Source organism: Nycticebus coucang, chromosome 19 (genome assembly GCF_027406575.1).
Source record: "Nycticebus coucang isolate mNycCou1 chromosome 19, mNycCou1.pri, whole genome shotgun sequence".
In the NCBI taxonomy this organism is placed as follows: domain Eukaryota; kingdom Metazoa; phylum Chordata; class Mammalia; order Primates; family Lorisidae; genus Nycticebus; species Nycticebus coucang.
This window is the reverse complement of record NC_069798.1, coordinates 50,615,630-50,628,908: the sequence shown is the minus strand read 5'-3', so window position 1 is coordinate 50,628,908 and position 13,279 is coordinate 50,615,630.

Genomic DNA, 13,279 nt, shown 5'->3' with positions numbered 1-13,279 from the left:
CCCAGCCAAAAACTGTAAACATGAGTTGAACATTTCTTAACTAGGAGTTGCTACTCTGACAGATTCAACCCAAAAAATTCAGAATACACTAAGGTAATATGGATACTCAATATCCTTCAGTAGCATGGTGTTCCAGCAAAATGGACTCCTATCTCTCAGTATTTCCAGCAGTTCTCTTGAAACTCTTCAGTAGTTTGATCAGGTCAGTCAGGTCTTACTCAGCACCAAACACAGAAGCATAAATTAAGACCTGGAAGCCAGCAGCTTTTTTTGTCACACATCTTGATTTAGCCAAACCTGCAAGTTTAAACAAAGAAACCTTAAAGATGAGAAGAAATCACAACACTTTAAAGAGTGGAGAAGGTTCATTTTTAATTAAAGAAAAATCAGTGATAAACACGGCTAAAAATTGGAGCATGTTTCGCTCCCTGTCTCTTGGTTTTGCAGCTTGCTTATCTGCAAAATGGACATGCTGTATAAATAGTCCCTCACCGAACTGCTGCAAGGATGAGCTGGGGAGCACAAGATATATGCAAAATACGACTTAGTTTTTTTATTTTATTTTAGATTGATGTTAGGGCATAAGCATTTAGGTTACGAAGTCTGCATTTATTAGGTAGAGTCCCTGTTGTAGTTGTGGACTGCCCATAGGAGGGAGGTGCATCGTATACCCTTACATTGCACCCATTAAGTGGGAGCACACCCATCCCCCAACGTCCTCCCCTTGCAAAATATGATTTATAAACTAAAACTCTTCATCTACTTCTGACCCAATAGGCTTTAACTACTAGCTGACAATATGCTTAAGGGACAGTCCTACTGCCCTACTAGTATTGCCATAGACATTTCAGAGACTTTCCTAGCAGTAGCATTTATCTCCTCTCATTTATTTCCAACCTGTTGTTGTTCACATTCTGACTTTGCCTGGCTCTGAACTTGTATCCCCATCCTGCTGCTGGCTTTGAGCATGACTTCTTCTTAATCTCTCCAGGCTCTGAAACTTTTCCCAAAATATTTGGTCTTAGATTAGCCCCTGGTTTATCCGCTACCAGTAGCCTTGCATCAACCCTATTCCAGCATTTACTATGTAAATAAGGAACTTGTAAACACACGATGAAAATGCAATAGGAGCCTAAAACGCCTACATTTTTTAAATGATAAACATGTGATTTCAAGTAAGTTTCAGATTTGCAGAAAAGTTTCAAAGATAGTACAAAGATTTTCCCATATACCTTTTATCCAATTTTAATTTTCCTTAACATTATCATCTGACATTACTCTGGTACATTTTCCAAGTTGAAGAAACCAAAATTGGTTCATTGCTATTAATTAAGCTCTAGATATTTTTTGTTTTTACCAGTTTTTCCATTAGAGTTCTTTTTGTGTACCAAGATCAATTTCAGGATACCACACTGCATTAAATGATGCATCTCTTCAGTTTCCACGTCTTTGACACTTTCTCAATATTCCTTTGTTTTTCATGACCTTAATATTTTTGAAGCATACCAGCCAGGTATTTTGTAATATATTGCTCAATTTGGATTAACCTGATGTAGTTTTCTCACTGTTAGAGTAGGATTATGGGTTTTTTGAAAGAATACCGCAAAGGTGAACACTCTTTCTCATCACAACATATCAGGGGGTATCTAATATCCTCCTGACATCACGGGGATATTAACCTTCAAGTAAAGTAATGTTTCTCCAGTTCTCCACTATAAAGTTACTTTTCCCCTCTAGTCTTTGGAAGTGCAACTCTTATATTTTTTAAAGGCAAATAGACTTAAAATATGTTAGAGAAACCCAGTGGAGGAGAAATCAAAGAAGTAGGAAGAAAACCCAGAGAGTATGTTTTATGTAGCCAAGAAAGACAAAGGCATTTGGGAAATCAAGTTGTGGTCAACAGTGTAAAATACCTTGGGAAGTAAAGTAAAATAATTACTGGAAAATATTAAATGGGAGGTGCTGTTTAGGAAGTATGTGAATAGGTGGCTAGAGCAAGAATCACAGCCTTAAAGGGAGTTTTTAAGGATTCTTTGTTTTGCCTTGTTTTTAATGTGGAAGTAAGTTGAGAAGACTTGTATGCTGAGGAAAAAGAGACGTTAGCAAAAAAAAAGAGGAAGAGATGGGGTCAAGGCTAAAGACCTAGGCAACTTTGCAGAGTAGAATAAGCATTCCTGGGTTATGTCACTGTGCCTGTCAGATTGATTTGTCTGAATTATGACTGGTCAAGAATGCTCAGAGTTTTCATGAAACAGAGACTATCATCTCAAAAAGTACATTCTCCTTAAAAAAAAAAAAAAAAGTGATGTCTACAAAGAACTCAATCAACAAAAAAAGATCCAGCAATCCCATATATCCCTGGGCAAGAGACATGATAGAACCTTCGCTGATGAGGACAGAGGAATGGCTAACAAGCATATGAAAAAATACTCATTGTCCCTAATCACCAGAGAAATGCAAATCAAAACCACCCTGAGATATCACCTAACCCCAGTGAGAATGGTCCACATCACAAATTCTCAAAACTGCAGTTGCTGGTGTGGATGTGGAGAGAACTGGACCCAAGGGGCCAGTCTGTCCTACAGGGGCCAAATTAGAATTCATTCAACACTTCTACACTGCTGGTGGGAGTGCAAACTAATACAACCTTTTGGAAGGAAGTATGGAGACTCTTCAAAGCACTCAAGCTAGACCTCCTATTTGATCCTGCAATCCCATTACTAGGCATCTACCCAGAAGAAAAAAAATCCTTTTGTCATAAGGACTTTGCACTGGACTGTTCATTGCAGCTCAATTTGCAATCACCAAAATGTAAAAACAGCCTAAATGCCCACCAACCCAGGAATGGATTAACAAGCTGTGGTATATGTATACTATGGAATACTATTCAGCCACTAAAAGAAATGGAGACTTTATATCTTTTGTACTAACCTGGATTGAGTTGGAACACATTCTTCTTAGTAAAGAATCACAAGAATGGAGAAGCAAGAATCCAATATACTTAATTCTAATATGAAGGCAGTAGATGATCTAACACATGCTGGGGGGTAGGGGAATGAGGGAGTGGGGAGAGGGAAGGAGGGAGAGGGTTTGGGGGTGACGGTGTATGGCACACCTCTTGGTGGTGGGACACAATTATTAGAGGTACTCTACCTAACAAATGCAATCAGTGTAAACTAATTCTTTTACCTTCAATGAATCCCAAACAAAAAAATAAAATAAAATAAAATAATAAGTGATACCATTTCTTAGATGTGTCCAAATCTCCCAGGAGCTGCTCATCCAGAAATTCAGTTGACTGTTTGGAGCTATCCTATGTCTATTCTATTTAGTAATTCTCATACCCTGGGTAAATTTGCTTTTCAATAAAGCTGGGCAGAATTTTGGCCAGATAGACAAGAATCTTGAAAGAAATTTTTGGTTTATACTAATATTCTATTTATCTTTTGTGAACTCCATTAGTTCTTAAGCTTTCATTTTTTAACATGAGAAAGCATAACATATTTTCTGTGACCAATACTACTGCTTGTCAGCATCTTAAAAATAGTAAATAAAGATTGATTTTTCTAATTCCTAGCAATGTTTTCTTTTTATTTTTTTATTTTTTTTTTTTTTTTAATTTTTTTATTAAATCATAAGTGTATACAATGATATGATTATGGGGCATCATACACTCACTTCATAAACCATTTGACACATTTTTATCCCAGTGGTTAACATAGCCTTTCCGGCGTTATCTCAGTTACTGTGCCAAAACATTTATATTCTACATTTACCAAGTTTCGCAAATACCCCTGTAATATGCACCACAGGTGTGATCCCACCGATTCCCCTCCCTCTACCCACCCCCCCCTTTCCCACTTCCCCCTATTGTTAAGTTGTAGTTGGGTTATAGCTTTCATGTGAGAGTCCCAAATTAGTTTCATAGTAGGGCTGTGTACATTGGATATTTTTTCTTCCATTCTTGGGATACTTTACTAAGAAGAATATGTTCCAGCTCCATCCATGTAAACATGAAAGAGGTAAAGTCTCCATCTTTCTTTAAGGCTGCATAGTATTCCATGGTATACATATACCACAATTTATTAATCCATTCGTGGATCGATGGGCACTTCGGCTTTTTCCATGACTTAGCAATTATGAATTGGGCTGCAATAAACATTCTGGTACAAATATCTTTGTTATGTTGTGATTTTTGGTCTTCTGGGTATATGCCCAGCAGAGGAATTACAGGATTGAATGGCAGATCTATTTTTAGATCTCTGAGTGTTCTCCATATATCCCTCCAAAAGGAATGTATTAATTTGCATTCCCACCAGCAGTGCAGAAGTGTTCCCTTTTCTCCGCATCCACGCCAACATCTCTGGTCTTGAGATTTTGTGATATAGGCTAGTCTCATTGGAGTTAGATGATATCTCAAAGTAGTTTTGATTTGCATTTCTCTGATGATTAAAGATGATGAGCATTTTTTCATATGTCTGAAGGCCGTGCGCCTGTCTTCTTCAGAGAAGTTTCTCTTCAAATCCCTTGCCCAGCCTGCGATGGGATCCCTTGTTTTTTTCTTGCTGATGCGTTTGAGTTCTCTGTGGATTCTGGTTATTAAACCTTTGTCAGAGTTATACCCTGCAAATATTTTCTCCCATTCTGAGGGCTGTCTGCTTGCTCTGCTTACTGTGTTCTTAGCTGTGCAGAAGCTTTTTAGTTTGATCAAGTCCCAGTAGTGTATTTTTGAAGCTGCTTCAATTGCCCGGGGGGTTCTCCTCATGAAATACTCACCCAGACCAATTTCTTCAAGGGTTTTCCCTGCATTCTCCTCTAGTATTTTTATAGTTTCATGTCTTAAGTTTAAATCTTTAATCCAATGAGAGTCTATCTTAGTTAATGGTGAAAGGTGTGGGTCTAATTTCAGTCTTCTGCAGGTTGCCAGCCAGTTCACCCAGCACCATTTGTTAAATAGGGAATCTTTTCCCCACTGAATGTTTTTAATTGGCTTGTCAAAAATCAAATAGCGGTAAGTAGCTGGATTCATCTCTTGGTTCTCTATTCTATTCCAGATATCTACTTCTCTGTTTTTGTGCCAATACCATGCTGTTTTGATCACTATCGATTTGTAGTAAAGTCTGAGGTCTGGTAGTGTGATTCCTCCTGTTTTGTTTTTATTTCTGAGTAATGTCTTGGCTATTCGAGGTTTTTTCTGATTCCATATAAAACGAAGTAATGTTTTTTCAAGATCTTTAAAATATGACAGTGGAGCTTTAATAGGGAGTGCGTTGAAAGTATATATTGCTTTGGGTAGTATGGACATTTTGATAATGTTGATTCTTCCTAGCCATGAGCATGGTATGTTTTTCCATTTGTTAACATTTTCAGCTATTTCTTTTCTTAGAGTTTCATAGTTCTCTTTATAGAGATCTTTCACGTCTTTTGTTAGGTAAATTCCCAAATATTTCATCTTCTTTGGCACTACTGTGAATGGGATAGAGTCCTTAACTGCTTTTTCAATTTGACTGTTGTTGGTGTATATAAAGGCTACCGATTTATGAATGTTGATTTTGTAACCTGAGACGCTGCTGTATTCCTTGATCACTTCTAGGAGTTTTGTAGTAGAGTCCCTAGTGTTTTCCAGATACACAATCATATCATCTGCGAAGAGCGAGAGTTTGATCTCTTCTGACCCTATATGGATACCCTTGATCGCCTTTTCTTCCCTAATTGCGGTGGCTAAAACTTCCATTACAATGTTGAAAAGCAATGGAGACAATGGGCAGCCTTGTCTGGTTCCTGATCTGAGTGGAAATGATTCCAATTTAACTCCATTCAATATGATATTGGCTGTGGGTTTGCTGTAGATAGCCTCTATCAGTTTAAGAAAAGTCCCTTCTAGACCAATTTTCTTGAGTGTTCTGATCATGAAGGGATGCTGGATATTATCAAAAGCTTTTTCTGCATCAATTGAGAGAATCATATGGTCTTTGTTTTTTAATTTGTTTATGTGCTGAATTACATTTATAGATTTACGTATATTGAACCAGCCTTGAGACCCTGGGATAAAACCAACTTGGTCATGATGTATAATTTGTTTGATGTGTTGCTGGATTCTGTTTGTTAGGATCTTGTTGAATATTTTTGCATCTATATTCATTAGTGATATTGGTCTATAATTTTCTTTTCTTGTTGGGTCTTTTCCTGGTTTGGGGATCAGGGTGATATTTGCTTCATAGAACGTGTTGGGTAGTCTTCCTTCTTTTTCTACATTTTGGAACAGGTTGAGTAATATAGGTACTAATTCCTCTTTAAAGGTTTGGTAGAATTCTGACGTGAAACCATCTGGTCCCGGGCTTTTCTTTTTAGGGAGGTTTTGTATAGTTGATGCTATTTCTGAACTTGTTATGGGTCTGTTCAACATTTCCACTTGATTCTGGTTAAGTCTTGGAAGGTGGCGTGCTTCCAAGTACCGGTCTATTTCCTTCAGATTTTCATATTTCTGAGAATAAAGTTTCTTGTAATATTCATTAAGGATTTTTTGGATTTCTGATGAGTCTGTGGTTATTTTGTCTTTGTTGTTTCTGATTGATGATATTAGAGATTTTACTCTTTTTTTCCTGATTAGGTTGGCCAGAGGTTTATCTATTTTATTGACCTTTTCAAAAAACCAGCTTTTTGATTTATTGATCTGTTGTATTATTCTTTTGTTTTCAATTTCATTTAATTCTGCTCTAATTTTGGTTATTTCTTTTCTTCTACTGGGTTTGGGGTTGGAATGTTCTTCCTTTTCCAGTTGCGTGAGATGTCCCATTAAGTTGTTAACTTCCTCTCTTTCCGTTCTCTTGAGGAAGGCTTGCAGTGCTATAAATTTCCCTCTTAGAACTGCCTTTGCAGTGTCCCAGAGGTTCTGATAGCTTGTGTCTTCATTGTCATTTTGTTCCAAAAAATTGGTGATTTCTTTCTTAATCTCGTCTCTGACCCAGCTATCATTCAGCATAAGGTTATTTAACTTCCATGTTTTTGTATGGGTATGCAGATTCCTGTTGTTACTCAATTCAAGTTTTATTCCATGATGGTCCGAGAAGATGCATGGAATAATTTCTATTCCTTTAAATTTACTGAGGTTAGACTTGTGACCTAAAATGTGATCAATTTTGGAGTAAGTTCCGTGGGCTGATGAGAAGTATGTGTATTCAGTTTTGTTGGGATGAAATGTTCTGTAGATGTCTGCTAAATCTAAATACTGGATGGTTAGGTTTAAATCTAAGATTTCTTTGCTCAGCTTCTTTCTGGAGGATCGATCCAACACTGCCAAGGGAGTGTTGAAATCTCCAACGATTATGGAGCTGGAGGAAATCAAGTTACTCATGTCTGTTAGAGTTTCTCTTATAAATTGAGGTGCATTCTGGTTGGGTGCATAGATATTAATAATTGAGATCTCATCATATTGAGTATTACCCTTAACAAATATGAAGTGACCATTCTTGTCCTTCCTTACTTTTGATGGTTTAAAGCCTACTGTATCTGCAAATAAAATTGCAACACCTGCTTTTTTCTGATTACCATTTGCCTGAAATATGGATGACCATCCTTTCACCCTGAGTCTGTATTTGTCTTTTAAGTTGAGATGTGACTCTTGTATGCAACAAATATCTGGCTTAAGTTTTTGTATCCAGTCAGCTAACCTATGCCTCTTTAGAGGACAGTTTAAGCCATTCACATTGATGGAGAGTAAGGATAAGTCTGGTGGAATTTTGGGTATCGAGTTTTTCAAAGGTCCAGTGGACATTTTTAATCCTTTCGCCAGTGTGGAAGTTGGAGTTTGATCCGAAGTTTCTGAGTGAGTTTACTTTTGTGGTATAGGATTGGGTTGGTCATTGTGGAGGATAGGTCTGAGAACATCCTGAAGAGCTGGTTTACTTATGGCAAATTTTTTCAACATATGAATGTCATTGAAGTATTTAATTTCTCCATCATAGATGAAACTCAGTTTAGCTGGATACAAGATCCTGGGTTGAAAGTTTTTTTGCTTTAGGAGATTAAAAGTTGATGACCAGCCTCTTCTTGCTTGAAAAGTTTCAGCAGAGAGATCTGCAGTTATTCTAATATTCTTACCTTTGTACGTTATAGTTTTCTTTCGCCGGGCTGCTTTGAGAATCTTCTCTTTCATGTTAACTTTAGTGAAGCTAATTATGATATGTCTGGGAGATGGCTTTTTGGGGTTGAATCGTGCTGGGGTTCTGAAGCTGTCTGCTATCTGAATTTCAGATTCTCTAGGCATGTCTGGAAAATTTTCTTTCATAATTTCATGTAGAAGGGCCTCTGTGCCCTTGGCTGCCACATCATCAGCCTCCGAAATTCCTATAACCCTTATGTTATGTTTTTTCGAATTATCTGAGAGCTCTCTGAGTGAGTGATCCGTTTTTGCTCTCCATTTCTCTTCGTCTTTGAGAGATTGGGAGCGTTCGAAGACTTTATCTTCAATGTCAGAAATCCTTTCTTCTGCTTGCTCCATTCTGTTACTGAGGGATTCTACTGTATTTTTCATATCTTTGAGGGCTGTAAGTTCTTGTTTCAGTGTGTCTAAGTCTTTGGTGGTTTTGTCTTTAAATTCGTTAAATTCTTGAGACAACTTTTGAATTTCTCCTCGAATTCCTAATTCCATTTTATTAATCTTGTCTACAAACCAAATTCTGAATTCGACTTCTGACATCTCAGCCAGTTGTTTATGAATGGGATCTTCAATCACATCTGCCGTATCTTTTCTTGGGGGGGTTGATCTATTCTGGTTATTCATGTTACCAGAGTTTTTCCGCTGATTCCGCCCCATGGTTTACTCCCTTTGGTTTTTCCCCTGGGGTTTTATCGAGGGCCCGTACAGTGTTGTGGCCTGAGAAACTGGGGCCCTGTCTGGTGTGGTGGAGCAAAGTGGTTCTGTCTTGTTTTCAGCTGGTTTCTGTTCGATCCTATTGCAACTTCTACTCTGGCTTGAAGTCTCAGCTGTGTGAAAAAATCAGCAATTAAGTCACCCCGCCTGCCCACCTCTGGCCCCAGTTGGAAAAGGAGAATCAAACCTTCCTACAATCGCACACCCAGGGCACCACCTGAAAAGTCCTCAGTCTATTAGCCCAGTTCAAAAGGTCCGAATCAACTGTCTCAATCGGCACTTGTCTCAGGTGGAAGGGTTCAAGAGGTCTCTGGGAACTGGATCACAGGGGCCTGGTGACTCCTCTGAGACAGCTCACCCCAGTGCAGCGTGGAATCAGGAGGAGCCACCCCGCAAACAGAGCAGTCTGGGAAGGTTGACGTCTCCTTCCCCACTTTGCCCCTCCGTCGGACCCAGTCACTGGTATCTCTGCAGATGGCTAACCCAGTTGCCTGCAGTGAACAGACACTCCAGGGGTTTGCACCTGCCTGAATCGCGAGGAAGTCTGCCAGGCCCCCGCAGACTGCCGCTATCTAGCAGGAGGAGATGGGGCCTGACATCTTTGAGTGTTTGATGCAGGTGATGGGAAGGAGGTGTTCACTCAGGCTTAGCCCCGTCCCTGATGGATGCTGCTAACAGAACAGAACAGAACAGACAACTTTGTGAGGTTCTGTCTCTGTTCCTGTCATCGCCTACAGGAGACGGGCTGTTTTGAGTTCAAACGTCTTTGCTGCTGGAGAATTGCGTCTGAACACCTCTCTGGGTCGGCCCCGCCCTGGAGGCTTCTGGGTTTGTGAGCCGTGACACCGGTGGCCTCCTCTGGTTGCCCAGGGAGACAGGGGGTGTGGCCTCAGAATATCCAGAAGTGAGCGTTCTGCCGTTAAAGAAAAAACGGCTGTTGATCTACCTCCAGGGAACTGCTGCTCTGGTGTGGGCACTCAGGCGACCCTTTTCTCCTCTGTCCCGCGCCCCAGAGTCAGCACTGAGCGGCCGCAGTTTGTGCTGGGTCCACACCCCTTAAGAGATCCCCCAAGAATCAGAACTCTTGGGGGATGGGCCCCCAGACCCGGATTGGGAGTGGGGCGGGGGGAAGCTAGAGTTTCATTCAGTTTCACGCAATACTACGGTCCGGGGAGGGCTCCTGCACTGCACCGCAGGGAAGTGCCGCCAAGGCTTGATTTCCCCTCAGCGGAGTGCCCTCTCCTTGCTCACGTGTCCCAGAGTCAGCGCTGACCTGACGCAGCTCAGGCACTGTGCACTCCCCTCGAGAAATCACCCAAGGAGACGAACTCCGGAGGGATAGGCCCTCAGACCCCGAGTGAGAGTAGGGGCTCTCAGCTCTCAGCGGGGAGGCCAGAGTCTTATTCAGTCTTGTGCCCGGGGAGGGCTCCTGCACTGCACCGCAGGGAAGTGCCGCCAAGGCTTGATTTCCCCTCAGCAGAGTGCCCTCTCCTCGCTCACGTATCCCAGAGTCAGCGCTGACCTCACGCAGCTCAGGCACTGTGCACTCCCCTCGAGAAATCACCCAAGGAGCCGAACTCCTGGGGGATAGGCCCTCAGACCCCGAGTGAGAGTAGGGGTTCTCAGCTCTCAGCGGGGAGGCCAGAGTCTTATTCAGTCTTGGGCCCCGTATGCCCGGGGAGAGTTGGTGCACTGCACCGCAGGGAAGTGCCGCGAGGCGTGACTCCCCCTCAGCCCGGTGCCCTCTCCTCACTCGCGGGCCTCAGAGTCAATGCTACCAGTCGCAACTCGGGGACTGTCCACTCCCCTTGAGAAATCACCCAAGGATCCGAAGTCCTGGGGGACAGGCCTCCAGACCTCAGTGGGCGGGAGGGGAGCGCCGGGGATTCCGGGTTGCCGGCAAAGGATTCCCAAAGTTTTATTCAGCCCTATGTCCGGCAGGAGAACGCCACGGCACCCCAGTAGGGGAGGTAGGTCCAGTTTTTAGAAGGTCTTTCCCGTGGAGTGTAGTGGGAGGGCCTTTAATTACTGCCCGCTTGTTAAATTGTGGGGCTCCAGAGCCGGTCTCATGGGGGAGGGGGACTCCCGTCCGCTTGGTGGTGGATTTTGTACCTTTTGTTTGCGTCCTTGTGATCACAACTTGCCTCAGCGGTGTTGATGTGCGTTCTTCAGCCTTCTCTCTTGGTGAGGCTCAAGTCCACCAGGATACTTACTAAATTCCTGTCCCTTAACTCTCCTTCTGGACGGGAGCCTTTGTTGAAAGCTGGCTTCAGTCCGCCATCTTGTCTCCCTCCCAGTGAATGTTTTCTTTTTAATTAGAATTCATTCAAATTTTCTTATTGTCTCTTGGACACAACAGAGGTTTGTGTGGTAGTGGTAGTGGTGGTGGTTTTCAAGAGGATCTAGGCAAGTCCAATCAAATAAGTAGATTCTTAATGAATCTTTTAAGTGTGAGTTTAAAATACAGCATAGGACAAACAGCATTTAATAAAATAAAACACAGATTTAGTGCAATGGATAATTTTGGAAAAAAAATTGTAAATACATAATCTGCTCTAATTGAGCAATTTTTCTTCTGAGAATTCATATTAGTGCTTGTAATGAGTTAATTAACTAATAGCAAATAAATGAATTAATTAATATGTTACAGGTGGATACTGTACAAGTGAAAAAATGTGTGCATTTTTATTATTTTCAGCAGCAATAAAGCAACAAAAAATATATGAAGCTGGAATGAGGCTGAGGAAAGAATAATCTCTCTTTAAAAGGAAAGTTTAAATCTTACTCATGTTTATCTCTCCAGCACTTGGTAGAGCGCCTAAGTTCAAAATATTTGTTCTTTGTTGTATTCATTAGTAATTTAGAAATATATGAATATAATAATCAATCCAATGAACCATGAAACAATTAAACATAAGTAGAAAAATGAGTTTAACTAAGCACCAGTCTTATTCCCAAACTCTGACTCTCAAATTGCTTCTAAATTTTTAAAGAAGTGAAAAGGGTATTGACAGGAAATAATTCAAAGATAAATACTTAATTGTTAGCGTACTATTTTACTAGTATATGGAGTAAATCATTCAACAGATTACTTTTATCTAACAAAGGCAAAACTGGATGCATGTAAAAAGAGGGAGAGGAAAAAACAGCTGAGCGATAGTGACTTATGTTTACATATTTTTGGAGTAAAGTGATTAGCTGTCTGCTAGTAGAAAGCACAGGTGACTTTGAGCAAGCTGACTAAGGGTATAAAAGAACACAATTTGAAAGGTCTAACCAAAGAATCAGCAAACTCTGACCCAAGGGCCCACTCTGGCCTACAGGGGCCAATAGTGACCCACCATGGACCACGGGTAGCCATGCCTCTTATTTGCATATTTATTGTCAATGGCTGTTTTTACACTGCAGTTACAGAACTGAGGGTAGCCATGCCTCTTCATTTGCATGTTTATTGTCAATGGCTGTTTTTACACTGCAGTTACAGAACTGAGCACCCACAGCAAAGACTATATCACTCAGAAAACTCAAAATATTTATTCTCTGCCCTTTTACAGAAAAATTTACCAACTCTGGTCCAAACATACCAGTTGAATGACAGAGATTGTCAAATTATATTAAAAAAAAGTAAGACCCAACTACATGCAGTCATCCCTCAGTATCTGTGGGGAATTACTTCCAGAACATTCTCCCAGATACCCAAATCCATGGATGGCATTTACATTAATATGAATGCCATGATCCCTTATATAAAATGGCATATTATTTGTGTATAAACTATATACATCCTGCTGTATACTTTAAATCATCTCTAGATTACTTATGATACCTAATATAATGTAAATAATAGTAGTTATATTGTATTGTTTAGGGAATAATGTCAAAAAAAACAGCCTGTACATATTCAGTACAGATGCAACCATCCTTTTCTTCCTGAATATTTTTGATCCATACTAGTTGGACCCACTATACAGAACTCACAGATACAGAGGGCTGACAGTATTGTCAGTGATAAAAAGTGGCTTTAAATATAAATGCTGGGTAAGTTACAACTAAAAAGATGGAGAAAAATATTTCATGCAAATATTCAATCAAAGAAAGCTAGAATAGCTATACTAATATTAGACAAAGAATGTTATGGAAAATAAAGAGGGGCTACTCAGGAAGCTGAGAGAGGAGGATCTCTTGAGCCCTGGAGTTGGCTTATTGACAGGCTGAGCTTACCATGTGTTCCCACACACATTAAGTTATTTGGGCTTCATGAGCCAGTAAAGTAGGCAGGAAGGCGCACCCCTGTCCATCTGAGGAAAGTGGGGTTCAGAGAAGTGATGGTGCTCACATAAGACTTCTGAATGAGTGAGCATTAAAGCCCAGATTCAAATTCAAACCTTTTTTTTTTTCTTTTAAGAC